At 48.6% G+C, this 26,217-nt stretch overlaps 2 long non-coding RNA genes across 7 annotated transcripts; both read right to left on the bottom strand.

The window, feature by feature from the left end:
• Positions 1-2,942: 2,942 nt before the first annotated feature.
• On the bottom strand, positions 2,943-8,353 carry LOC140612093 (uncharacterized). Its single transcript, XR_012013404.1, has 3 exons — positions 7,477-8,353; positions 7,330-7,355; positions 2,943-3,078 (listed from the first exon to the last, which is right to left on the bottom strand). It is a non-coding gene; the product is annotated as an uncharacterized lncRNA (long non-coding RNA).
• Positions 8,354-16,934: 8,581 nt separating this feature from the next.
• LOC140611849 (uncharacterized) lies at positions 16,935-25,621 on the bottom strand. Of its 6 annotated transcripts, none has more exons than XR_012013104.1 (5): positions 25,480-25,611; positions 24,541-24,618; positions 24,280-24,455; positions 19,915-20,103; positions 16,935-17,472 (listed from the first exon to the last, which is right to left on the bottom strand). It is a non-coding gene; the product is annotated as an uncharacterized lncRNA (long non-coding RNA). The 6 variants fall into 6 exon arrangements; XR_012013102.1 differs by having other exon boundaries at positions 24,569-24,618; positions 25,480-25,610; XR_012013099.1 differs by having other exon boundaries at positions 24,280-24,618; positions 25,480-25,612.
• Between the last annotated feature and the right edge of the window lie 596 nt (positions 25,622-26,217).

The following is a 26,217-nucleotide window of genomic DNA, read 5'->3' as shown; positions in this document are numbered from 1 at the left end:
GGGTTTCAGGAGCTCGATGCCAGGTACCAAGGGGCAGAGACCAATATACATCTATGTTCTCCTACCTGGTATCACATAAAGTTGACTATCTATGGTACTTTCTGTTGCAGGTTTTGTTGGTGGCTCAGCACACCTTGGTGAATAACTATACCAAAGGAGACTTCTATCACTCGGGAAGTGGTGACTACACTCCACATAGGGGAGTAAGGTACCACTAGGTACCTTACAACTTATAGAGCAGCCAATACCTGTGGCCAGACTCCTGATGCCAGGGTTGACCCAAGAGTGGAAGCTCTGGGCCAGCTACCATCACCCACCGCCCTCTGCTCACCCTGGTCACATGAGGAGAAGGCCGGGCAGGGGGGCAGGAGGCAGAAGCCACGACTGTGCACCAGGTGGGAGGAAGGGTTTCTGCTGGAGTGTTTTACCCTCCTCTCCCCATGGAGAAAGAGGTTGTCCCTTGTGACGGGTTGATTGACATGGGACGCCTACATAGCTGTTAAAACATTATTTCTGGGTGTGTCTGTGAAGGTGCTTCCAGAAGAGATGAACATTTGAATGGGTAGACCAAGGAAAAAGAGCACTGGCACCACTGCAGGAGCGCATCACCCAATTCCTGAGGGCAGGACTAGAACAAGGGAGGGCAAGGCACGTTTGCCTTGAGGGAAGGCAAGTTTGCTTTTCCTGTTTGATATCAGAGCTCCTGATTCTCAGGCCTTCAAGCTTGAACCCAACTGCCCCACCAGCTTTCCCGGGTCTCTGACTTGTGGTTGGCAGACCCTGGGACTTCTCGGTCCTATAATCATGTGATCAGTTCCTGTAAGAAGGGAGGGAGGGGAGGAGGAAGCCTCCTCGGGAAAACTGCATATTGGGCTGAAGAGCACCGTGTTGGCTTGCTGCTGGGCACAGGCTGAAGCGGGGAGGCCTCTAGTCACCAATGTGAAACCTACATGCAGGTTCTTGGACAATGTCTCCCCTCTGTCCTCCCCTGCCCCCATCCTTGGGGAGCCATGTCCCGCAGATGGGGTGGGCCGAGGGAGGAGGCAGTATGTATGTCACATCTTTCTCCCCATTTCAGATCCTCTCAGCTCTGAGGTCAAATCTCAGATGCATGGAAGGTTTAAACCAGGCCAGGATCCTTTTTTTTTTTTTTTTTTAAGATTTTATTTAGGGCAGCCCCAGTGGCGCAGCGGTTTAGTGCTGCCTGCAGCCCAGGGTGTGATCCTAGAGACCTGGGATCGAGTCCCACGTGGGGTTCCCTGCATGGAGCCTGCTTCTCCCTCTGCCTGTGTCTCTGCCTCTCTCTCTCTCTCTCTCTCTCTCTGTCTCTCATGAATAAATAAATAAAATCTTTTTAAAAAATAAGATTTTATTTATTTATTTATTTATTTGAAAGAGAGAGCATGAGCAGAGGGAGGGGCAGAGGGAGAGGGAGAAGCAGACTCCCTGCTGAACAGGGAACCCAATGTGGGGCTAGATCCTATGACCCTCAGATCACGACCTGAGCTGAAGGCAGATGTTCAACCGACTGAGCCACCCAGGCACCCCATACTCAGGGATCCTTTAATAGCCAACAGTTATGTGAACCCCTTGCCATGTTGTTCGAGATTCAACAAATCTGGCTGGCGCTCAGCAGTGGGTTAGAGAGCTTAACGTCTCTGAATTGACCATCCTCCATTAAACTCCCCCTCAGATCATCTTGAACACAGCCCAAGTGGACACTGCTTCCCGTGGCCCTTTGCAGAAGGGGACACTACAGGAAGGGAGTGCCAGGGTCCTGACACCCCCCAGCAGCACTGCCTCTGAGCTGGGTCCTGCAGCCAGTGCCGAGAGGAAAAGAGGGATGCTGACTCATAGCCTCGGTGACAGCACTCCCACTCCTGGTGACAGCGACCAGATGGCGAAGCCCTGTCCTGAGACCACCCGGCGCTCACAGCCCGAACGCTCCTGTCCATCAGAGATGAGCAAATTAGCCGTGCGAGGCTGCTGTTTTCAGGGCTGCTTATTTAAGTCAGGGCTGTTAGTCCAGCCAAGTTGGGTTTGGAGAACAAAAAGAAGCCCCTTACCCAGGAGCACAGGGCTAGGTCAGAGGCCGATGGGTTGGGAGGAGTCTGCAGGCTCCCGTGGGCATCCGCCTTGGCTGTACGGTCAGCTGCCCCGACGTCATCACCAGCATGTGACCACGGCCACCTGTAGTCGGCACCTGAGGACAGAAATGAGGCCTCCTGCCTTTGAACCCAGGGACGTGGGTCTGCCTGTTGATCTGCAGGGAAAGTTAGAAGCGGTCCTCAGCTGTTTCTAACCCTTCTGTCTCTAAGCTTTGTGTGGGATGGGGGCGCAGGGGAGAACACAGACCGGCTTTCTCCCCGCCCTCTGCTCCCTACCGGACCCACCCAGGGAACGGCTCCGGGCCACCCTAGGCACGATCTCGCTGGCCTGGGACATCAGAGTGAGCCTGGGCTGTCTCGGAAAGCTTCATGCAAGGGGCAGCGAGTCCCGAGGAATGCTCAGGCTCAGGCCAGCGGCGGGGTGGGTAGGGCATCGAGGGCACAGGGAGGAGCTCGGGGGGAGCAGGGGTGACATTCACTGGTTTGGTTGACAGAGCTTCACCGAGGTCTCCTGCATCAAGGTTTTGTGCCGTAGCTGAGGACCAGGTTGCCAAGGGCCAGTGAGATCATGCCTTCCAGAGCTTTCTGTCTAAGAAAATATAGGGGACAGAGCAGGCTGGACCATCTGAGGGGTCCCCAGCAAGCATCCGGGCAGGGTGGAGGTGGCCAGATGGCTGCAGGCTGGACCTGCATGCCTGGGAGCTTCTGGAGGAGGCCCGGCCTGCTTCTCTAGCATTGCCCACTGCTCCGGCCTCATCCTTTCCCTTCTAGCCAGGAACAAATTCCTCCCACTCCAAAGCTTTGTTCCTTGGGGCTTGGCCAGTACCTGTCCACTGGGCCTAAATACTCTTTCTCATCTCTGTCTGGCCAACTCCTGCTTATCCTCAGCCTTTCTGTGAACCATCACCTTCCCTGGGCTCCTCGCCAGACTCACGGAGGGCCCGACCTCTGGTTTCTCCAGGACGCTGACCTGAATGTAACAAGGATATTAGATGTTAACTCATGTTATTTTCACGACAACTCTATTAGGAGATAGTATCATCTTCATCTTATGGATGAAGACATTGAGGCACAGAGAGGTTAAGTGAGTTGCCCAAGGTCACACAGCCACTTCCTCTAGGCAGAAAACTACTATAATTGTTTACAAGTCTGACTCCTCCCCTGCCCAGAGGGTTCTCCAGTTGCAGGCAGGCCTTCTCTCTTCTTCATGGTGCTTTTCTGGGCCAGAGTCCAAGGGATGTTTGTCTGCCAGAGTGTACTGGCCCATGAAACAAAGAGCCATCGCAGCACCCTGGACCCCTCACCAGGTCTGCCACCATGCCAGTCATGCAGCTCATGTGACATTGCTTCCCCTTCCGTGACTGCTACCCTCCTTTCCTAGAGAGGGGGGAGGTGACAGCAGGGCATAGCCTCCAGCAGCAAGAAAACAAACAGCCTCAATCTCTCCACCTCCCACAGTTCTCCAAACTGGATGCTCCTCTGGCTATCGAGCATGAAGGAATTCTTCCAGGAAGGACCAGGGAGAGACAAGAAAGATGCCGACAACAAGGAGGGACAGTGGAAACGTTCACCAATCCTCATAAACCATGCTCTGGATCTTTGCCCAGATGTCAGCCACCTTCACTGAGATGTCACCATGCCTGGTCTGTGCAGGCAGGTGGTCCACCCCGACCCAGGGACAAGGGAGGCTTGGGCACCAGCCCACTCAGACCACATGGCTTCCATCCTCAGAATAAGCCAGCTTCTCCTTTTCTTTCTTAGGTCCCAAGGTCTGTTTCTCATTATGGCACCTTCCCAGATGCCTGACTTCACAGAATTCTTGCAATTAGGCACATGTCACAGTGCCAGTCTGACTGTAATCATAGTTCTTCATGGGCTGGGTGCCTCCCCGCTCCTGTCTTCCTCTATTTTCCTTACAGATGCATCAACAACTGGTGGGTGAACACACTCCATTGGCTCCTCTAGCCTCCCTGCAAACACACGCAAGCACACATACAGCTCACTCACAAATACATACACACAGAGAGGCACACGCGGACTCCAGTGTTCGGATTCTCCCAATGCTTTTGATGGGTCCATTCTTCACACAGTGCTCTGCATAGCAAGATTGGGATGAGGACCTTTTGGAGAATGGCTCTCCATTAGTCCAGGATGGCTGCCCTAGAAGCTACCGCCTCCCTAATTCTACCAGCCAGGAGCTCTAGGTGCCAGCCACAGTAAGACCATCACAGCTGCAATGGATCAGCATCAGGTTTGGCCAATAAAAGTGACCTCGACCAGTGTTTCTCAAACTTTAACAGGTGTACAAATCATGTGGGGGATCTTACTAAACTGAAGAAGTTCACTGAGTAGGTCTGGGTGGGACACAAGATTGTACATCTCTGACAAGCTCCCAGGAGATGCCAATGCTGCTGGTTCTTGGAACACACTTGGAGTAGCAAGAGCTTAAACAAGAAAGTTTATTTCTCCCTCATGTTCTTGAAATCCAGAAGGAGTCAATCCAGGGCTGGTGTGGCCCTTCATGGTCTCAGAGACCTCCATTCCTTCTATCGTGTGTGATTTCCATTTCTGAGGTGATTCGCATGACCCAAGATAGCTGCTGGAGCTCCAGCTATTACACTCCATTTCATCCAGCCCCTTTCCCAGAAAACAAGAACTGAGAGAAAAAGAGCTTGCCCCTTCCCTATAAGAATACATCAGGATTTGGCCACTTTTAATACCCCACTAGCCACAAGGAAGCCACATGGCCTCACCTTCATCCATTTGTAAAGGAAGCTGGAAAACGATCTTATTGGTCAGGTTAGCATGTGCCTTGCTAAAAATTGGGAGTTCTATTACTGAGAAATTAGATAAGGAGCACTGGGAGTCAGTTACTAATGTCCAACAGACAGCAAGCTGAGATGAAAACATAGACATTTTTGTCAGCAGAGCCAAACACGAACATGGAGCATATTTCTGGCCATCCTAGCACTGTTAGCCCATCTGGGATCACACCCTGGGCTGCGCTGTGTGCACAGAACTAAAGAGAAGGAGGAGACCCGAGGTTATCCTGGAAGAGCTGACAATCTGTAAGCTGAATTAATGACCTTGGATCTACGCATTGGAAGGCCAGTCATTTATTGCAGATGATCTCAGTCTGCTACGAAAATTTCAGGATGATTTTCTTCCAAACTGTGTTGTTTGTTTGTTTATTTTTTTAAGTCATCTTTACACCCAAGGTGGGGCTCGAATTAACAACCCCGACATGGAGTTGCACGTTCTTCTGACGGAGCCAGCCAAGTGTCCCCCTTCCAAATCGTCCTCTAATGAGTTTTTGACAGAAGAACTGAATTATTACCACACTGTGGCAGCCTGGTACCGCCTCGGCCAGGTTGCACTCCATGCCCCAGGGTTCCTTCCCCTGTGTGTTTCTGCTGGCGGCGGCCACAGGGGAGATTGTCCCAGAAGAGGGCAGCCGGAGGCAGGGAGGAGGTGGCCATCATTCCAAGGCATGCAGTAAATACGCACAGTGCTCATCTGCCCACTGGCCTCCCCAGCAGCTGGGCCGGAGGTCCACTTTAGACGAAGGCTCCCAGCTTCTGCTGGATTCCCTGGCCTCCAAGGTCAGAGGCAGCGAGAACAGGCATGAGTGTCGGTCTCACCCTTGGGGGAGTCCCAGCCCGTGCCCTTGGGGTCCCAGCCTTCACCCAAGCTTCTCTTCTGACTGTTGTCCTGTGGACTTCAAGCTCTAATATCAGACCTGCAGATGGTTAACTAGCTCTTGGGATTGGTGTGAGCCAATTTTCTGGAATGAATTTTTTTTTTATTTTATTCATCTATTGGGGGGGGGAGAGCACACGAGCAGGGGGAGGGGCAGAGGGAGAGAGAGAAGCAGACTCCCCATTGAGCAGGGAGCCCGATGCGGGGTTGATCCCAAGACCCTGAGATCATGACCTGAACCAAAGGCAGACTCTTTATTGAATGAGCCACCCAGGTGCCCCTGGAATAAATTTTCTATCTATGTATGTATCACTTGTCTGTTTATCTAAAATCTCATACTCTTCCACTGGTCTCATTCCAGTGGTCCTGGGGTGAACCCCTCACTGAGTCACATACTGGCAGAAATGCAGAAGAACTTTCTTGTCACTAAGTCTCCTATTTTGCAGCTGGGAGAAGTGAGGCCCAGAGAGGTGAGACCACTCTTCCAAACTAGTGACCCAGAAGGACTGGAACATGCTCTCCTAACTACCTCCCACTCCGTTCCTGTGCCCTTTGCACAGACATCGCCAGCCACGCTGCTACATTCACACAGCAGAACATTCTGGGCCCCTCCTGCCTTCCAGCAGCCAGGTCTGAGGGTGGGTTTGGAGCTATATTACATGGAGGCCTGCCCTCAAGCTGCCCAGAGTCTGGTGGGAGGCAGGTGAGTCTGCAGACCATGAGCGACAGGTGCCCTGGGGGTAGGGGTGGGAGGCTGCTCCAGGTACCTGGCCGTGATCTTCTCTGAGGACACTCTGGGAAGAGCTCTTCTCCAACTTGGCCAAGGAATGAAGCTGCAGACAGAGAGCTCCCTCCAGTGCCAGCTGAATGGTCCCGTGGGTGGATGACACTCCTCTCTGTGCCTGCTGGCTCTCCCTGTCGCCCACCCCTCCTCTGCCTGGCATCCTTGTGCTTTCTCTGTCTGTGTCACCTGAGCCCAGACCCCAGTCTCCTGAGCATCCCCTTCGGTGCTGAAGGTTTTGTCTCTGACCAAAATGAACTGATGGGCAGGGAGGAATCTGGGAGGGGTTTTTGACGGGTTCCCACCTTCCCCAGTTCGGTCCCAGGTAGTGCTCCGTGGGGGCATCCTCAAGGTACTTTTTTTCAGCAAACTTGTGGAAGCTGCCATGGGCTCACCATTGTCTTAGTCACTGGGGAGCCAGAAAGTCACTAAGCCCCAGGCCTTGCCGGCCCCCACCCGCTGTGGCCAGCAGAGCCCGGGCTCAAGTGTGACAAACACCGTGACTGGCATTTCTAAATCCTGAGGTCCTTCCTGGCCTGGGACTCCAGGAAACACAAGGACCCCAGGAATGGGGCTGCCCTCCCCAACCCACAGGTCACATCAAAGCCCTCGGGAGAAAAAACAATGTGCTCCTTTGGTGACTTGTTGGGGGGAATGCAGAAGGGGTGGCAGGGGAAGGACAGGAGCGAAGTCACTTGTCCCTGTTTACTCACTAAAGAGCCAGAAACTCTCTGAACTTACTGGAAAGCTCCTGGGACTTTGTTTTCCTGAAACGATACAAAAACAGGTTGGACTTCTCCAGTGTTTACTCGAAGATTTAATGACCTAATTATGAGCCAGGTTGCCTGGCAGGCTTGCAAAGGTAAAGGTGGGGCAAAGGCTCCTCACCTGGGCTCTGAGAAGTACTGGGAGGTGGGCTGCTCCACCCCAGAGGGGGCTGAGTGAAACCGGAAGATTCCTGGCTGCAGAGAGGACAGAGTTGGTTAGAATGCTGGGTGCTTTGAGCAGCTTACTTCACGTCTCTGAACCACTCTTCATCTGCTGAGTAGAAAGAGCAATACTTCTCTCGCTGGGTGTTGGAGGACAGCAGTGGTCAGCTAGCACCCAGTACGCAGGCAAAGGCGGCCGCAGTTACTGAAAAAGTCCTCATTTGGTCAGGCTGTTGGGGACTCGGATGTTCTGGAGACCTGGCTACGACCCTCAGTCCCCTTCACAAACTGATTCTCTCCAAGCATGGATCCTCACTGCCCACCCAGGGTCTCCTCCCAGCCTTGCGGCTCCCAGGCATGGGTGGCATTGGGTGGCACTCCCTCAAGATGGCAGGTGACGGGCTGGTGGATACAGCGATGTAGAAACCCTCCGAGCTGCTGGGAAAAGGTGCTCTCAGCTCTGTCATGTCTTGACTCAGTTTCCCTCTGCTTGTCCCTGAACCCCCAAGGAGCCGTGTTCATGCCCTGGGCCCTGATCACCTCTGGCCACCTCTTTATCCAGTCTCTCATGACCATCAACATTTTGCTGTTGGCCCTGGCATGACGAATTAGAAAGAAATCCACACCGGATTTGAAATCTCCAGTGGGATGGGGAGCTATGGGGATGGGCAGCTACACAGAATGCGTTTAAATGCATTTTTAGATGTTCGAAAATGAAATTTTTTTTCAAAGTTCTCAAGAAGCTGCTGACCCCAGTCTGAGAAAGTCTGGATTGGGGTCAGCAGAACCCGGTGCATTCCCACCGGACCCCCTTCGCAGCCGGTAACACCTCTTGCCTCCTCCTCCCGGGCACACAGGAGGAACGGTGGGTATTGGCCTGGAGCCCTCAGTGGTGTCCGAGGTAGCCTGCAAACAGCAGTGGAAACGTTTACTCTTCCCTGTCTCCAAGTCCTTGTGGTGACTTTGCAGCTCCTTCCTCGGGTTGGGGGGCGGGGAGTCTGTTTCCTTGCCCTTGAATCCAGGCTGGCCTGATGCTCACCCTGAACCAGAGAACACAGAAGAAGTGAAGGTGATACTGAGCCAGGCCCCCAAACCCACTGGGCTTCTGCTTTCCCAGTCCCCCCTGGTAAGCTGAATTGGAAATCAGAGCTCCTTCCCTCTGTGGGGGACAGCACCTGGGTCCTGATTCTAGTGGAGAAAGGACGTGGTGTGGGTGCAAGGCAGTGCAGGAAGTTTTCAGGTCTCCTGTTCCCAGTTGGGGGTAAGGGAACCGCAGTAGCTATCTGTGCTGGGAAGCGAGTACCAACCTCCTGGCTGCAGAGAAGCCCAGGACAAGGATAGTGTGCCTTGGCCCCCTACAGTGGGCGAGAGGGGAAGGGAACTGATCCCCTGCCCCCAGCTCAGGAGCCCTTGCTCTTCTGGTGGCAGCTGCTGTTAAACTGTGTCATTCTGCAGAAGGGAGATGCCAAGTCCAGAGATGCTGTGTCCTTTTCCCAAGCCACAGAGCTAGCGAAGGGCAGGCTCAGACGGTCCCCTGGGGGACACATTCTCAACCTTTCCCCGGCCAATGCAGGTCCTGCTGCTGGCCTGCCTCCTGCTCCTTCTCACAAACCCAGCTCAGTTGGGAGAGTCTCTCTTAAAGATGAGAGCTCCTTGGGGGCTGGAGTCCTGTTTGCTTCAGTTCTCCTTCTTCCTGGTGTCAGGTGCTAAATCTGGCCAGAGGGGGAGCCAGGATACGGTTGCTGAAGGAGCTTTTCTGACTCCCCATCACTGGTTGCAAATTCAAAGTCTCCTGGCACAGCACACACACCTCTTTGGTGGTATTTGAAGCGAGTCTATAAGTGATTATTTACATGCGTATGTTCACATTCATGTGTGTGTGTATGTGCGTGCAGACACACGCGTGCATGCCTATTTATGCCCACTGGATTGAGAGCTCCTTGATGGCATCAGCTCTGAGATAGATTAGATAGATAGACAGATAGATAGATACATACATACATACTTACATACATACATACATACACATACATACTGGGTAGGTGGATGGATAGGTGGGTGGGTGCATGGGTGCATGGATAGATACGTTTGTTTATAATGGACTCAGATAACATGGAAGGAAGGGAGGCAGAGTGCAGGGCAGCACTTGACTCTAGAAAGACAGAGCAGCCAGGATGGACACCCTGCAGCAGCCAAGGCTCGAGGTTTGAAACTCGAGGGCCCAGTGTGATCTTAGCCATTCAATTTCTCTGATCTTCAGTTTTCTTCTGAATTAGAACAACAGGGTCTGACTCTCAGGAACAAATGAGAGGATGAGCCCAAAAGAACACGCTTCAGAGGTTCTCAGAGCAGACAGGTCCGGGGCCTTGAACTCCGGCAGGAACAGGGTTGAGTTCCAGTCCTGCCACATAATGTAGTGCTGGACAGCAGGGAAATTGCACAGCCGCCCCCCTACCCCGGCCCACTCCAACTACCACCACCACCACCACCACCACCAAGCCTCAGCTGCAAAACTGGGGGAGGAAGTTGCTCCTTGGCAGGGGTTTGAGAATATGAAGCAAGTTCTGTGTTGGAAGCAGGTGCTCAGCAATGATGGCGTGGCTGCTGCTGCTGACTTCCTTCTTAGAAGGCCTGGCTCCATCCCCCACCCCCACCCCACCCCCACCCCCGGAGAAGATCAGAGAGATGCAGGTGGAAGCTCTGCCAAAAAGTCTGCACTGCAGTGGCCCCGAAGGCTACAGAACAGGCGGCAGGGTGAAGGCTCCCACAGGCGGATGGGGCGTGAGGGGCACCCCTTGGAGAGGTGGACAGGATTTGTGAGGGAGACCCTTGGTTCCCCAGCTGACTCCCAGGGAAGGGGGATTGTGGGAGAGGCGATGCTGGCAAGGTGGGAAGAAGAGAAATATTTTAAACACAGAATGATGACAGTTGTTGGGAGATGCCAATATTAGATAACCTTCAGATGTGCTCCTCCAGGAAGGGTCAGAGGCCCGGCCACTGGAGACAGCTGCCACCACACACAGCGGGAGGGACCTGGCTTCCTTTGCAGATGGAGCCCAGTGGTTAGGAACCAGGTCTATGTGATGCGGGAGTGGAGGGGGAGGAATAATAAAGGGTCTGGGGCAGTCCTGGGCAGCCCAAAGCAGGCAAACAGAGTCAGGGCAGCTGGCCTTCTGGGTTCTTCTAGTCTAGTTCTAGGTTCTTCCCATTCCTACTGGGGCCTGAGATCATTTCATTCCCTTTGCCTACCTGTCCATCCACCTATAAGGCCAGCTTCACACCATCCTCTCCTTGTACTGGGAAGGACTGTCCTGTCCTCTCCACCCTGTCAGAGAAACTGCCTGCCCTTAGCCCCTCCACCAAAGCCAACTGAGTTTGAGCAGAGGCTGCCCTTCCTCACCTCCTCCCCAGCCTGTGGGCCAGGAGTGATTAGACCAGGGAGGGCCTGACCCGGGGCGGCTGATCCTCAGGTGGCTGGTGCACAGCAGTGGTCAATTAGATGCTTTTTTCCCTGAATCTGAATTTGGAAAGAATTTTCCAGCTCTTGGAAGAGACAAAAGGCTGGGAGCAGAGGGGCTACCCATACTTAGCAAAGGGGTGATGATTGGGGGAGGGGGAACATATGGGTTTTAGGTGGTAGAGAAAGGAAAGTGGAAGAGGAAGAGATGCAGAAGGAGGGAGGGAGGATGATGGGGATGAGGAGGAGAAAGTCTAACTCACCCTATACCCTCCATAGGACCCCAGCCTCAGTCCTCACAAATCCTTACATTAAACCTATCCTTGGGATGCCTGGGTGGCTCAGTTGGTTAAGCGTCTGCCTTAGCTCAGGTCATGATCCCAGGGTCCTGGGATCAAGTACACATCAGGCTTCCTGCTGCAGGAAGTCTGCTTCTCTCTCTGACCCTCGCTCAGCTCATGCCCTCTCTTGCTCTTTCTCTCTCTCATATAAATAAAATCCTTTAAAAAGAAAAAGAAAGAAAATACAATATTTTGTGTGTGTGTGTGTGTGTGTGTGTGTGTGTGTGTATATATATACACACACACACGGGGTACCTGGATGGCTCAGTCAGTTAAATATCCAACTCTTGGTTTCAGCTCAGGTCATGATCTCAGGGTCATGGGATCAGCCTATATCAGGCTCCAGGCTCAGTAGGGAGTCTGCTCGAGATTCTCTCTCCCTCTCCCTCTGCCCCTTTCCCTGCTCACACACGCTCTCTCTCTTTCTCTAGCTCCCTATCTAAAATAAATAAATCTTTTTTAAAAAAATAACCATACAACTTAACAAACTATTACTGTCTCAATTATAGGCCAGTTTGAGAATCGGGATTGCAACTTGCTGAAGAACTTCCCATTCACCACTTCCCTTCCCCGCAAAGTTGGCCCATATGAGAACTTGTGGCTTTTCTTTATAGTCTTACACAGCCAACTAAGCATGTGAACTTAAACACTGTAATTTAATTTTGCCAGCTTTTATTTTTAATTTTTTTAAAGATTTTATTTATTTGGCAGAGAGATAGACAGCACAAGAAGGGGGAGCAGCAGGCAGAGGGAGAGGGAAAAGCAGGCTCCCTGCCAAGCAAGGAACCCAACAGAGGGCTTGATCCCAGGGTCCTGGGATCACGACCTGAGCAGAAGGCAGATGCTTAACCTACTGAGCCACCCAGGTGCCCCATTAATTTTGCCAGCTTTTAAACTTTCCTAAATGGAATCATACCTACATATTCTTTTGAGTTCAGTTTCTTCTTTCATTTTTCTATTTTTTTATCTTTCATTTTATTGATGTAGTATATCACTAATTTGTTTTCATATGTATTTTTTAAAGCTTTATTTTAGTGAGAGTGAGCAGGGAGGAGGGGCAGAGGGAGAGAGAGAAGCAGACTCCCTACCAAGTGGGGAGCCTGATGTGGGGTTGGATCCCAGGACCCTGAGATCACAACCTGAGCTGAAATCAAAAGCCTGTTGCTTAACCGACTGAACCATCAAGACGCCCCAATTTCTTTCATTTAATGTAATAGTTTTTGATATTAAATAATGTTTTGCCTGTAGCGTAGGTCGTTAGCTCTTGGTGCTGCCCATCACTCCACTGCATGACCATACTTCAGTGTACGCATCCATTCTAGGTTCATGGACATTCAGGTTGTTTCCAAGTAGAGACTAGTACACATAACCCTTCCTGTCCTACTACCCAGTTTTCTTTAGGCGTCCTTAAGTACATCTCTGATATTTACCATCAATGAGTGACCTGAACATGGGGATGCAGTACCCAACTTGAAAATGGAAAAATCCAGAGAAATCTGAGTCCTTATGAGGAGATCCATCCTGGACTTCTCAGAAAATGAAGGTTCAGAGTCCTTTCACTGCCTGGGTCGATAAATCAACAAAGATTTTTTTTGAGTGGGTAGAGTCTGAAGGGGGGAGGCCAGGCTCCAATGCATGCATAAGAGGCCATGAAAGACAGTGGCCTCAGGCTCTGAGGTCAAGGCAGGCTTCCGGAAAGAATCAGCCTTTGAAAGGCTAGGAGGAAGGATTCATTTAGAGTAACCTGGAAATTATTTAGTTCAGCCCTTTCTACAGAAATTTCTCCAAATGTCTGAGTCTCCTGGCTTCGTTGTCTCCTCAGAGCAGGCAGGAACCGGGACGTCCTCTGATCTGTCTAGAGGAGCACCTGGCTCACACTTGTCTGGACATTGAAGGGCACTGTCTGGGGATCCCTGGGTGGCGCAGCGGTTTGGCGCCTGCCTTTAGCCCAGGGCGCGATCCTGGAGCCCCGGGATCGAATCCCATGTCGGGCTCCCGGTGCATGGAGCCTGCTTCTCCCTCTGCCTCTCTCTCTCTCTCTCTCTCTGTGACTATCATAAATAAATAAAAATTAAAAAAAAAAAATAGTTTAAAAAAAAAAAAAAAAAAAAAAAGAAGGGCACTGTCTGTACCTGGAGAGCAATGGAGTACCAGGAGGAGGGGGCTGCACGAGACAGGAGCTTGTCACAGGGCAGCCTTTAGGTAAAGATGGTGGACAAAACAAGCAATCTAACCTCCTACAACAACGCTCTCCTGTGTGAGTCCTTATAAAGGAGCATTCAGGTTCTGGAGATGGAAATCAGATTGTGTTCCCTGGCAGTTCACAGCCTCAAAGGCTGGACTCTGCTGCTGCTGCTGCTGGGCTGTGGTCTGCACCTCTATAGAACGAGGACTTGGAAAACCCACATGCCAACGTGTTCCAGCGGGGTAGAGGAATAAATTCAAAAGATTATCTAGATTTAGATCCCACCACTGACACTGGCTTGCTGAGGGATCATTTTCCTCACTGGGCCTCTGCTCCTCTATCTGTAAAATGGGGGGCTGGACAAAGAGACCTCTAAAGGCCACTTATCCCCCCACATTCTATGGTTCTACACATGCTCTGGGGAGAAGTGGGCGTCGTACATGAGCTGTATGACATTAAAAGACTATTAGGACCAGGGCCAGGTGTTACACCCAGAGCCCTCAGGGAGACCCACTGCTAGCAAGGGTTTGGTTGAGAGGCCGGCCTCTCCAGCCTCTGCAAAGATTGTGTTCAAGCATTGCAGGTGGCTTTTGCTGCTCTAAGAAGATACACAAACACACACACACACAGATACTAGACACCTTACCTTTTCATTTCATGTATCAAGAACATCTTTGCAGGTGAATACGGAAAGCTCAAACTCATAATCCATGGAATTGACATGACATAGTTTATTCATGAATGCACATAACAGGAAATGTCCAGTGCTTTGCAAACTGTGGTGTGATATACACCCTTGTACTGACATCCTCACATACTGCAGTTTTTAACACACTGCTCAGATCATGCCACTCACCTCCTCCAAGATGAAATGCAAACTCTTTTCCCTGAGCTTCCAAGGCCTGCATGATCTGGCCCCATGCCTTCCCCAAGCTCACCTTGGAACACCCTCCTTTGCCCACTGGCAGAAGCTCTGCTGGCCTGATTGCAGGACCATGAACTGGCCAAGCCCAATCCTGCCTTGAGGCTGTTACGCCAGCCGTTCCCTCTCCTAGAATGCTCTTCCTTGATCTTCAGTGACTTCTAACTCGCCACTCAGAGCTCAGGTTCAATGTCACCTCCTCTGGGAGACCTTCCTGCTCATCCAAGTTCAAGTAGCCACTCTCACGCTCTTATTATCATTTTATATCAGTTCTCTGCATAGCCTGTTCTGGGTTGAATTGTATCCTCTAAAAAGATTCATTCAAATAACTCAGTACCTGGGAATGTGATCTTATTTGGAAATAGTCTTTGCAGGTGCAATCAAGTTAAGAGGAAGTCAGATTAGGCTAGGATGAACCCTAATCCAATTATTGGCGCCCATATAAACAAGAGGATAATTTGGACGGAGAGACACACAGAAAGAAGAGAATGCCCTGGGATGGCAGACTGCACTGAGATGGCTACAGTAAGCCATGGGACACCAGGGATTGCAGAAACCAGAGAGAAGCAAGGAACAGATTCTCAAACCTCAGAGCCTCCAGAAGGAGCCAACCCTGCCAACACCTTGATTTTGAACTTCTGGCTTCCAGAACTATGGGGACAAGTATTTTTTCTGTTATTTTAAGCCACTCAGTTTGTAGTCATTTGTTATGGCAGCCCTAGGAAAGGAATACCCAGCCCTGACCACTATCCAGTACATTTCTAGCTTCTTTCGTTCTTTGTTTACTTGTGGCCTGCCTCTCCCATTAGAACGTCAGCTCCATGAGAGCAGGGGCCCACTCTGTCCTATTTGTGGCTACTCCCTTGGTGCCTGACACACTGACATTTTTTTAATGCAGGGGCAATGTGTTATTTCTGAAGGAAATCAATGCCTGTAAGTGGGATTGCAAAATAAAATGTAAGTGTATTTTAATTTTGATGGGACATCAGATTATTTTCCCTCAAACGTTGGCTACTGCCCTCCTCCCTGCAGGCCATAAGAGTGTCCACTTCCTATGTCTTAGCTCTAGAGGATGTTAGCCTGGTTCACACTTGCCATCTGCAGGATGAACATGAGATCTCATTGCTGTTCTCTTATTTTCTTGATTATTAGAAAAAGTAACCACCTATTCACAGATTCGTGTGCTATTTGCACCTTTCTTGTGAATTTTTTTCTTTTCTGTTGGTATGTGTGGTGGGCAGAATAATGGCCCCCCTAAATTTTCTGTGTTCCAATCCCCAAAACTCTGAATTAGGTCGCACGGCAAAGGGGAATTAAGGTGGTGGGTGGAATTAAAGATGTTAATTAGTTGACCTTGAGATGGGAAGATAACCCCAGATTATCAGGGTGGCCCCAACGTAATCACAGGGGTCCTTGTAATGGAAAAGAGAAGTAGAAAAGAGAGCTTGATAGGGGGCAGTGCAGGGAGGACTCAACTAGACACTGCTGACTTTGAAGACAGAAGAAAGGACCAAAAGCCAAGGGAATACAGACACCCTCTGGAAGCTGGAAAAGACTAGGAAATGGATTTTCCCTGAGAGCCTCTAGAAGGAATGTAGACCTGCCAACACTGTACTTTGATTTTAGCCCAGTGAGACTCATCTTGGACTTTTGACCTTCAGAACTGTATGAGGATGAATTCATATTGTTTTAAGCCACTAGCTTTGTGATGATTTATAGAGCAGCAATAAGAAATCAGTACACTATGTTTGAATTTTCTTATCAATTATCAAAGCCAGCACCCGGCAGGTGCACCAAAAATGCAGAATGAATGAAAGAACAGATGAGCTCCAGGAATATCTTTACATTCTATTATCCTTGCATCCCTCCCATCCCTGTGCCCTACAAACACCAAGGCTTCAAATAATGGAGAAACCCAGGTATTGTCCCATTTCTTGGCCCTGTCCCCAAGGCTAAGCTCGGAGGTGAGGCTCCTCATAAATTCCCCATGCCTCACTTCCTGAGTGGGTCTGGAGAGTGAGCAGGACTGGAAGGAATGTCACACAGCAAAAATGCAAGGCTGCCGAGCTGACGTAGCTGTGGGAGGTGGGCACGGACAAATGACGAGACTTCTCCAATCCTCAAATACTCCAGCATGTCAAGGCTGCTGCAGGATGCTCTCCCTGAGGACCAGAATGTGACTACTGTGTGGCTCAGCAGAACTGAAGTGCTCTGGGTCTAGAAGTGACGAAGCATCACTTCCCAGATAAGATTATAACTGACTGCCTTGGGCTCTCCCAATGTACTGGATTTGGGAGAATCCACGTCAAAAGCAGCCCCACAGAATCACCTCTGCAGCAAGGACCTTCAGCCCCGAGCCAACAACCACATGGATGAGCTTGGAAGCAAATTCCTTTGCTCCAGCTGAGCCTTGAGATGACCGCAACTGTGTCCCCCTAGCTGGGCACAACCTCAAGAGTGACCCTGAGCCAGAAGCACTCAGCTAAGCCACACCTGAATTACTGACCATCAGAAGCTGTGAAATAATAACGCTCATTGTTTTAAGCCACTAAGTTTTATTATGTAGCAATAGTAACAAATATTGTCGGAAATCTTCTTCCTTCTAAGTTTTGAGAGCTACACTCTAAGGCTAAGGCTCCAGCTTTCCGGTATTTCTGTTGGGAAATCCAAAACAGTTCTGATTCCCGATTCCGTGTGCCTGAGGCTCTTCCCCTGGATGCTGTGATGTTCTCTTCATCCCATGTGTTCTGAAATTGCCCAGCAGTTTGCCTTGCTGGGTCTGTATTTTTCACTGTGCTGGGTCCTTGCGGGGGGGGGGGGGGGGGTGGCGGGGGGGCAGGCTGTGTCAGGCTGAAGATTCCTTTCTTTCTGTTCAGGGGAATTTTCTTGAATTATTTTATTGACAATTTCTTCCCTTCTATTTTCTCTAGCCTACATTCCTGAAATCCCTTTTATTCATATTTGGGGCCCCCTGTATTAGTCCTTATGTTCTTCCTCGCTATCCTCTTCTGGGTTGAGTGTTCCTCAGATGTTTGGCAATCTTGGTTTACCTGTTGATAATTAGAAATGAACACTGAAGAACTGACTGGAAAGTCTAAAGTTTTATTGGGTTGAATTTGTTCCCATGAGCCTCACCGAAGTCCCACTTGGGTTTAAATTCCCTTCCATAAGGGCACTTGTGATGAGCACTGGGTGTTGTATAAGTGATGAGTCACTACATCCTACACCTGGAACTACTATTACACTGTATGTTAACTAACTGGAATTTAAATTAAAACTGAGAAAGAAAAAAAATTAATAAAAACAAATTTACCTCTGTGAATGGGCTCCTGATGGACAGGTAGAGAGTTAATAGGGGATCAAATGAAGGCAGCCAGACAGGTGAAAGCCTTCCAGGAGGGGGCCCCTCAGCCAGCCCCCAGTGGGCCTCACTCAGCTGGGCCACCTCCACATTCAGCGCCACCTCACTCGGTAGTCCTGACCACCACTTCCCACCCTTCCAGCTCTCTCCCATGTACTCCGTCTACTCTTCCAGCCTCTGCAAGAAACTCTCTTGGTCAGAATGAGAAATTTCAAACTACAGGAAAGTATAGAGAGCAAAATAGCACCCATCCATTTACCACCTCATCAGCAGTGATAGGTTTTTTTTGTTTGTTTGTTTTTTTGCTTCCCATTGACTTTCAAAGACAAACAAACACTACAGGTATAATTGAGATCCCATGTGTAACTCCCCTTACTCTCTTTTCTCTCCCTAGACTTAACCCTTCCACTCCTAGAGGAAACCACTACCTCAACTTTGGTGTGTCCAGGATTCTTTTCCTTCCACTTACGTGTACATCCATAAGTAATAGATAAAACTAGGCTATGTTTCAAAGATTACTAACATGATCCAAATCTATTTATAAATTCATTGCAATCCCTATCAAAATATCAATAGCCTCTTTCACAAAAATGGAAAAGCTGACCCTCAGATTCATAATCATATGAATTCCAAGCGGCCTCAGATGGTCAAAACAATCTTGAAAAAGAAGAAGCTTAGAGGCCTCACATTTCTAGATTTCAAAATTTGCTACAAAGCCACAGTAATTAAAACAGTAGGCTACTACTTTTTATAAGTACTACTACTTTCATAAGTACGGTAAGATCCACCAACAGAATAGAGCAGAGAGCCCAGAAATAAACCCTCCCATACTTAGTTGACTTTTGACAAGGTTGCCAAGACCATTTGATGGAGAAAGGGCAGTCCTTTCAATATGTGGTGCTGGAAAAACTGGGCATCTTCATGCAAAAGAAGTTGGACCCTTACCTAACATGAGGCTTGAAAACTAACTGAATATAGATCAAAGACTTACACTTAAGAGCTAAAATTTTAAGTGACCTAAAAAAAACACAGGGGGCCATCTAGACATTGAAGTTGGCAACAATTTCATAGATTCAACACCAAAAGTACCGACAACAAAAGAAAAAATAGATAAATTGGATTTCATCAAAATTTAGTCTTTACACTTGCTGGCATAAAGATTTTATAACCTTTCTGTGATTTTTTTTCTTTGACCCATGGGTTATTCATAAGTGCTCTGCTTAATGTCCGAACATTTGAGGTCTAATAATCTTTCTTTTGTTCATTCCCAGTTTCATTCCACTTTGGCCAGAGATCATACCCAGCATGATTTCACCTTTTGAAATTTGTTATAACTCGCTTTATGGTTCAATACATGTTCTATTTTGGTAAATATGCACTCGAAGAGGAGAACGTGTACTCTCCAGTTGCCAGGTGCAGTGTTCGAAACTGTCTATTAAAGTCAAGGTGATAAAAAATAAATAAAGCCAAGGTGATTAACTCTGTTGTTCATATTTTCTATATACTTACTGATTTTTTTATCTGCTCTTTCTATCAGTTGCTGAAAGAGATTTTTAAAAATCTCAACTATAATTTCAGATTTGCCTATTTGTCCTTTTGGTTCTGTCAACATTCTGCTTCAAGTACTGTGCAGCTCTGTTATTAGGTGCATACAAATTTATGATTGTTATATCTTCCTGTTGAATGGGCCCTTTTATTGTTATGAAATGTCCCTATTTACCTTCCTTACTACTTCTGGCTATGAAGTCCACTTTGATATTAATAGAGTCATACCTTTCATTTGGTAAATGTTTGCATGATATAATTTTTACCATCATTTTACTTTCTGCCTATGTTCTGCAGTTAAAGTGTCTCATAGGGCAGCCCCTGTGGCCTAGTGGTTTAGCGCCTCCTTCAGCCTGGGGTGTGATCCTGGAGACTCGGATCAAGTCCCACGTCAGGCTCCCTGCATGGAGCCTGCTTCTCCCTCTGCCTATGTCTCTGCCTCTCTCTCTGTCTCTCATGAATAAATAAATTTAAAAATCTTTAAAAAAATAATAAAGTGTCTCATAGAAGTGCTGCAAGGGATGGAGTGTGTGACTCTTGATCTCAGGGTCATGAGTTCAAGCCCCATGTTGGGTGTAGAACTTACTTTTAAAATTTTTTTGGGCAGCCCTGGTGGCTCAGAGTTTTAGCACTGTCTTCAGCCCAGGACCTGATCCTGGAGACTGGGATTGAGTCCCACGTCGGGCTCCCGGCATGGAGCCTGCTTCTCCCTCTGCCTGTGTCTCTGCCTTTTTCTCTCCTGCTCTGTATCTCTCATGAGTAAATAAAATAAAATCTTAAAAAAAAGACAGAAAGAAACATGTTTTTTTCCTGAACCATTTGAGAGTATTTGCCGACGCGATATACCTGAACACTTTAGCGTATGTTTCCTATATTTTCTGGTGTAACCACAGTACAATCTTCAAAATCAGGCAATTGATAATGATGAATTCTCATCTTATCCAAGATCCCATTTAAGATTTGCCAATTGTCCCAATAACATCTTTAGAAAAAGAATCATACATTAGATCAAAAATTTAGTTGTCATGAGTTATTGTGCCTTTTTAGTCTCCTTCAGTCTGGACCAGCTCCTCGACCTTTCCTTTGATACTTTTATAGATTACAGGCTATAATGTGCCTCCATGTGTGTCTGTCTGATAGTCTGATTTGTGAGCATTACATTCAGATTATGCATGTTTGTCTGGAATGTCACAGAAGTGGTGCTGAATTCTCATTGCATCTCATCAGGTGCTGCATATCAATTTGGGCCATTACTAGCAAAGCATACTTTGGTCATTTGATTATGGTGGGGTCTGCCTACCTTATGATCACTGTGAATTATTCTTTTCTCCTTTGTGACTGGTATTTTGTGCAAAGGGACTTTAAAACTATATAGTCTTGATCCTTGCTGAACTTCACTATTTATTTATATAGACTTGTAGTTTCTTATTTTATTCCAAGGTTTATAATCCAATTTACTATTTATTTTGATTTTCAGATTGTCCCTGATTTGATCAGTGGGAGCCACTTTGAGACAGGTTCTGTATCCTTTTGACATGTCCCCATCATTCCTTGAGCACTTGCTTGCATTTTGACCCAAGATATTCCAGATTTATCTTACACTTTCCCTACCTCAATCCTAGAATCAGCCATTCTCCAAGGATCCCCAGGTTCTTTCTTAGAAACTGTTATTTAGTGTGACACCTGGGTGGTAGACTTGGTTGAGCATCTGACTCGTGGTTTCAGCTTGGGTCATGATCTCAAGGTTATCAGATCAAGCCCCTCATTCGGCTCTGCATTTAGTACAGAGTCTGCTTGAGAGTCTCCTTCTCCCCAAGCCCCTCCCCGCTCCCTAAAATAATCTTTTAAAAAAGAAAAAGAAACTTATTTAGAAACCAAACTCTAGGTGTTAGGTATTTTCATTGCTAATGAGGTGTATCTTTCTCTGCTTTGTGTGGACAGAGCTAGAGAATGTGTATGTAATACATATACATGCATATTATACATCTATATGGATGAACCCATCAGATACATTCTATTCCAAACAAGTATCACAGGGTTTGTTCTATTTTTTTTCCTTTTCTGTATTTGTAACTCTGACTAAACCTGAACCTCTTCTCCACAAATGGGGATGACCTCTTCACTGTGATCAGGAACTGGCATCCCACACCTGGCTTCCCTTCCAGGGAAATGCCCTTCTCATCCTGTCTGAGCTCTAATATCCTGCTTTTTTTAGGTCACCATGGCTTCCTCACTTTCCACACTCTTCACACACATACACACTACACCTTGTTTTGCCCCACCTAATGGCTTTAGAATTAAATTGCTCAGGAATAGAAGAGAAGGGAAGGAAAAGAGGAACATGAATTGCCTTTATTTTTGAAAAAAAAATTCATAGGATATAGAAAGTTTTTTTCTATAGTTAAAAATGCAATTCCATTGTCTTCTAGATTTCATAGTTGCTACTAATAAGTCAGCCATAACTCACTGTCCTTCCTTTGAATGTAACGTGTTCTATTTTTCCTGGCTGCTTTTAATAGTTTCTGTCTTTGGTTTTCCCCATGTGTAGTTTTCTTTGTATTTTTTTTTAACACAGGATGCACTGAGCTTTGTGAATCTATGAATTGTCTTTGATTTTGAAAACTCTTGCCCTTTATCTCTTCAAATAAGCTTTTATGATTCTCTCTTCCTCCCTTTTTCTGATAATCCAATTATATACATGATTGATCTGATGACTGTGTCCCAATATGTGTCTCATATTGTTATTTTCATTATTTGCTCTCTGTGCTTCAGTTTGAATATCTTCTATAGTCTAAGTTATCTTCCAATAACTCCAATAGCAAAATTATCTGAGTTGTGATGATGGAATGAATACCTCCAACAAATGACAAGATTGATGATATCAAGCACACATCAAGATCGGGAACACTTGGGCAGCCCGGGTGGCTCAGCGGTTTAGGACTGCCTTCAGCCCAGGGTGTGATACTGGAGACCTGGGATCAAGTCCCACATCAGGCTCCCTGCATGGACCCTGCTTCTCCCTCTGCCTGTGTCTCTGCCTCTGTGTGTCTCTCATGAATGAATGAATAAAATCTTAAAAAAAAAAATAGAAACTTTCTTACATATGAAGATTACTGGGGGAGAGCCCAGAAACTTCACAAGCAGGTCTAAAAATGGCTTGGGAGAGCAGAGAAAGGAGACTGGCTTTGAAGTCAGTCATTGGAGGGTGGGGGCTAGGGGCAAGTGTTTCCATGCATCGACCAGGACTTGCATGGCTTGAACTTCCTGCTGAGACTAATGGCAGAAGCACCTAGGCTTTCTTATGAGCTGGCCCAAGTTTAAAACAGAAAGGAAGAGGGAGTAGTGGGGCATAAAAGCTGTCAGCATTCAAGTATCAAAAATAGATTATTTTACTATAACTTGTGCTATGGACTGAATGTTTGTCCCCCACCCCCATGCTTGCCTCTAAATCATAGTTAAAACTTTAACCTTCATTGTCATGGCATTTTGAAGTGGAGCCTTTGAAAGGTGATTAGGTTTAGATGAAGTCATGAAGGTGTAGTCCTTATGATGGGATTAATGCCCTTATAAGAAGATGAGATACCAAAGTTCCCTCTCTCCATTGTGTGAAAACACAGCAAGAAGGTGCCATCTGCAAGCCAAAAAGAGCCTCTCACCAGGAACCAAAGGTGCCTTGACCTTGGATTTCCCAGCCTCCATGTCTGAGAAATGTCTGTTGTTTAAGGCATCCAGTCTGTGGTATTTTGTTACGGCAGTCTGAGCTGACTGAGATACTCTATAAGTCTGGTCTATTACATTTTTTTCTCATGCTTTTTGGTCATGATTTCTTATCTATTCATATGTGTTATATTTTTTTAAATTGAATTTCAGATGTTATATTTAAAAGAATCGTAGAACTTAAAAGTCATTATTCTTCTCCAGAAAGGATATTTCTCCTGTCTTTGGCAGATAAGGTGAGGGGCAAATCACCTATATCCAATCAGAAACTGAATTGGGCTGGAGCTAGATTCCAGGGTTAATCTGTTTCTGGTTTCAGACGTTTCAAGAGTGAGACATGATACCTGTTTCTTGCAGCTTCCTCCTTCTAGAAGCTTCCTTCTCATGCATGGTCCTCCTGAGTTTTTGATATTGAGAGACTGGCAGTTGTCTCCTTGGTCTTAAAAATTCTGCTCTTCTGGGACCCCTGGGTGGCTCAGCAGTTGAGCACCTGCCTTCAGCCCAGGGAGTGATCCTGGAGTTCCAGGATCAAGTCCCACGTTGGGCTCCTGGCATGGAGCCTGCTTCTCCCTCTGCCTATGTTTCTGTCTCTCCCTCTCTCGGTGTCTCTCATGAATAAATAAATAAAATCTTTTAAAAAAATTCTGCTTTTCTGGGACACTGAGCTTAGCTCTTTTACCTCCCTTCACATGCAAGCAGAATATCTGGCAAATGTCTTTCCATGTTTCTTGAAGGCTTCTTCCTCTGGTTGTATTATGTTTTTCAAGAACTAAAAAATCTGTGTCTTGATAGCATATCCCACCAGCATCCTATACTATTCCAGCACTCAGTGTTCCAGGGGGAGAGTCTGGAGCTTCGTTATTCTCTAGTCATTCAGGCTAGTCCATGTAGCTGTCAAAATCCCTGTTGGTTTCTCCTTCCACTAGCAGAGCTCTTTGCCCAACACTCAGTCTGGAACACTGACTCAGCAAATGGACTACTGGAAGAAAAGGCCTAGTAATTCCAACTCACCTACGGAGAGTTTTCCTTCCCAGTAGGTTTATTGCCACCAACCACATTCTAACCTTTCTAGATGCTTCACTTCTATTGCTACCTATCACAAAATTATTCTTACAAAGAAAGTGGAGAAACGTGAAAATGTGATCACAAGAGTAAAACAATTCAGTAGATATTTTAACTAATTAATAGCTCCAGTGGACCATGAAAGTGCTATCATGGCTCAAGCAATGTTTACCTCAACAAAATAACTGTCAATACTGGTGCTTCAGCCATCTGATATGAGTTGAAGAAGGGAGAAGGTATGTTTGGGCATGAGGTCTTATTGTCATCTTTCAAATCTTTCTTACTTAGCAATAATTGCCTCCGCCTGTTCCTCACCTTGGCTCAGGATCTGAAGGAACAGCAGAGTAACTGAAAGAGAGTGAGTCTGGATTAGGTAGAGCCTTTTAAATTCCTGTGCTAGGGCCGCCCAGGTGGCTCAGCGGTTTAGCGCCACCTTCAGCCCAGGGCCTGATCCTGGAGACCTGGGATCCAGTCCCACGCTGGGCTCCTTGCGTGGAGCCTGCCTCTTCCTCTGAAAATTAAATAAATAAGTAAGAAAATAAATAAATAAAATAAATTCCTGTGTTACTTTCAGGAAGTTACTTCGCCTCGATTAAGTTCTGGTTTCCTCCTTTATAAAAGAAGACAACCAATGCCTACCTCCTGGGGCTCTAATTATGTTAGACATAAAGTACCCCAAACACAGGAAACAATCTACGCATTGTCCTCATGGGTCTCCCCCGGGTCCTCAGTTTACTCTTATGCAAAATTAGGATGGTGCCAACTTCCAGAGTTGTTTTGATTCTTCAGTTAAATGAGACCATGGAGCAGAAGGGTTCTGCTGCATTTTGCTGTGCAAGGTCTGGTCCCTGTGTTGGAGGTGGCTCTTTGGGTGGCTGAGCCACCAAGTAACTGGTCTCATGGCAAAGTTTTTGGTTAATTTTGGTTTCTAAGGCCTCTTCCCTGTTTGTGCATCCTCAAGTCCACTTGTCTTCACAGGGTGGCTGGCTGCTGACCAAGCTGGGACCTCGTGCGCCCGGAGCTCCGCGCACCCTCAGGGCGCAGGGAGCGGCTGCGGTCCACCCAACCGCTAGGATGTGCCCGCCCAGTCCCATTAGGTGGCCACATGGTGCAGCGCGTGGAACCACGAAGAGCAGCAGTCAAATCCCACCTCCGCACGACTAGCTGTGCGCCTCTGGGCAAGTCCCGTACACTTCCGCCATCAGTTTTCCTCGTCCTGACCCAGGGGGATACCAGGATACCCACCGCGAGACCGTCACAACAGGAAGCCTGGCGTCCGTGGGACACACCCGTGAAAGGCAGCTGTCACTCTGCCCGGTCCCCAGCCCCTCCTGTGCCCACGTCCCCGGCTCTGTGCGGGCTCAGCGCCTACCTTCCCGGAGGCCAAATCCGTCTCTGCGCCCGGCACTCCGTCAAGATGGCGCCTCCCTGTTCCCCCACCAACCAGGCCACAGAGGGTGCCGCCCACGGGGCCTGCGGGGGCCAATGGGAGCGCGGGAAGGCGGGGGGGGGGCAATGGGCGGGGCAGAGCCGATGGGACTGTGGGAAGGCGGGGGCGGGCAATGGGCGGGGCAGAGCCGATGGGACTGTGGGAAGGCGGGGGGGGGCAATGGGCGGGGCAGACCCAATGGGACTGTGGGAAGGCGGGGCGGGGCAATGGGCGGGGCAGACCCAATGGGACTGTGGGAAGGCGGCGGGGGCAATGGGCGGGGCAGACCCAATGGGACTGTGGGAAGGCGGCGGGGGGCAATGGGCGGGGCGGAGCCAATGGGACTGTGGGAAGGCGGGGGCGGGCAATGGGCGGGGCAGAGCCGATGGGACTGTGGGAAGGCGGGGGGGGGGCAATGGGCGGGGCAGACCCAATGGGACTGTGGGAAGGCGGGGCGGGGCAATGGGCGGGGCGGAGCCGATGGGACTGTGGGAAGGCGGCGGGGGCAATGGGCGGGGCAGACCCAATGGGACTGTGGGAAGGCGGCGGGGGGCAATGGGCGGGGCGGAGCCAATGGGACTGTGGGAAGGCGGGGGCGGGCAATGGGCGGGGCAGAGCCGATGGGACTGTGGGAAGGCGGGGGGGGCAATGGGCGGGGCAGACCCAATGGGACTGTGGGAA

Source organism: Canis lupus, chromosome 20 (genome assembly GCF_048164855.1).
Source record: "Canis lupus baileyi chromosome 20, mCanLup2.hap1, whole genome shotgun sequence".
NCBI lineage: Eukaryota > Metazoa > Chordata > Mammalia > Carnivora > Canidae > Canis > Canis lupus.
This window is presented reverse-complemented; position numbering and strand designations above follow the sequence as displayed.